Source organism: Thalia democratica, chromosome 3 (genome assembly GCF_965202585.1).
Source record: "Thalia democratica chromosome 3, ktThaDemo2.hap1.1, whole genome shotgun sequence".
Classification (NCBI taxonomy): Eukaryota; Metazoa; Chordata; class Thaliacea; order Salpida; family Salpidae; genus Thalia; species Thalia democratica.
Genome location: NC_139167.1, coordinates 32,306,394 through 32,308,670, shown reverse-complemented (window position 1 = coordinate 32,308,670; position 2,277 = coordinate 32,306,394). Strand labels below are relative to the sequence as shown.

At 27.9% G+C, this 2,277-nt stretch overlaps 1 pseudogene; it reads right to left on the bottom strand.

Annotated features, from left to right (window-relative positions):
- Positions 1-400: 400 nt before the first annotated feature.
- On the bottom strand, positions 401-1,057 carry LOC145832199 (ubiquitin-conjugating enzyme E2 D4 pseudogene; annotated as a pseudogene).
- Between the last annotated feature and the right edge of the window lie 1,220 nt (positions 1,058-2,277).

Genomic DNA, 2,277 nt, shown 5'->3' with positions numbered 1-2,277 from the left:
AACACATCATGCTTTGATTGTTGTTAAGATATATATATTAAATATATTTCAATTAAAGCTTACTTTATAAACTTAAAGGATATTTCAATTTGAAAATTTAAGCAAAACTTAAAACTATTTAATTTCTTGACCGCAGTTGTAGGTATAAGTATATCGCACAAAGCTACTTAAGCATAAAATTTTGATATAAAAACTTATATCAAGTATTAATAGTTTTTTTTTCTGCAATTTTGTTTAAAACTAATTAGCTTTATATAAATAGAAACAGCTTATTGTTTGGTTTAAAATTTATTACATCTAAATAATAATCAACTTAGAAACATATTATCTTTAATACTACATTACATGTTAAAAAGTACAAATGTTCAAATAAGTCACAGTGCTTCGTTCAATAAAGCCACTACATTTCAGCTTCTTCAGTTGCGTACTTCTTTGTCCATTCCCTGCAAACTCTGTCGTGTTCTTCGCGATTGTTGACGTATTGAGTTGCTATTTCTGGCACAAGACAGTCATCAGGGTTGCAATCGGTGAGAAATGACTGAATTGACAGCAAAAGTTTTTCTATAGTCATAGCCGGGACCCATCCAGAACCAAGTAGGTCTAAACTGACATAACCTCCACTTTTGATATTGCAATGGTATATTTTGGTCTTAAAAGTAACCTTTGGTGGCCTGAATGGGTAATCAGCCGGAAAAGTCAAGTCTAAAATGAAAGTTCCGCCTTCATAAGGAGTTCCTACAGGTCCTTGAATCATTGCTTCCCATTCAAACAAGTTGTCTTCTTTTAAGTAAGCGCTTATGTAAGCTGGTGAGCTTAAATTAAGTTCTTTTAGTTCTTTTTGAAGTCTTTGTTTCGCTAACATAGTTTCTTGATCGTTGTAATCTACAGAAGCCTTCTTGAAGTTTTTGCACATCACTGAAATTTTGTAAACATCCAAAGACGAAACGTTTCGCTGTTCATTGACATGATTGCTCTTAGTTTTAAGATCAACAACTTCTTCTACCAACCTTTTCATGTTAATGTTGTCTTCGATTTCGTTTATCTGACCGGATGACATAATAATCAATATTTAAACAAATGCTGCGTAATATATAAAACTGATAATTTGCATGAGAAACTATTTATAAAAAAATTTAGAGAGTTTTTGTTCTCAGTGTTGTAAAAAAATCTAAATCATATTGTTTTATAAATAAAAAAAAAAAGAAAAAAATATCAAGGAAAAAACACAATGCTTAAGCCTGGACTGTTGTATGTCCTCGAGACCAGCTCAAGTTAAGACAAGGTTTGATCATACCTTATTGGACTACCATGCAATAAGTTTTTGATAGACTAAAACTTATTTCTAATATACGTCAGTTAGTCGCAATTGAAAATATTATCGCCAAGTTTATATATTAATGTTTTTTGAACTTACACTAAACAAATAAATACTGAGGCAAATGCACAGTCAATATATACAATTAGCCCCTAGTTGTATGAAGTCTAGCGTTTGTATGGTCTTAATGTTTGTTTAGAAGGGGTTGCCAAATGATTTTGTCTAATTTGTTAAATTTTTTCAAAATTTCTTCTAGTTATTCTAATTTACACGTTTTAGTTTTATTTTTAGTTTACAATTTAGTTTAAGGTGAAAAACAATTTTTGTGTTTTTCAACTTAAAAAGTTTTTGATGATGGTAAACAGATATTTTAAGTGTAATATTAATTTTACTACTTATAGAAGTTAACAAAAACTCAGACTTTTTTAGTGATTTTATTTCGAAAATACAAAAAAAATAAAATCTAATTTTTCTAGGCTTATGTAGTCTAAATTATCATATTTTAACTTTTTTAGCAACCCGTTCAGAGCCTGGTTTTTAAAATGATTGCATCCCCAACTACAAGAGTAAGAGCCTTTTCAAAAAATATGTTGTTATAACAGACTAATAGATGATTTATTTTAATTGTATCTTAAATTTTAATTTAAAACATATTAATCAACTGTTAAAGTTTTTTTTTCAAAGTATTTTTTCAACTTTTTTAACCAAAGTAGAGTTTAAGGTAAAAAACTTAATTAAACAATATAAAAACATTAAAAAGATACTGTTCAGCTACTTTTAAAGTGTCCTTTTAATAAAAATAAACCTGACAATGATAAAAATCTCTATGATATATTTTTCGTATCTAATCGAAAAATTACTACTTCAAATGTAAACATTCTTTAAAATTCCAAGTTATTTTTTTTCAAAATTTATTGAATTCTAGTAATTTAGATTATTTAGCCTAAATTGTCAAGTTCCAG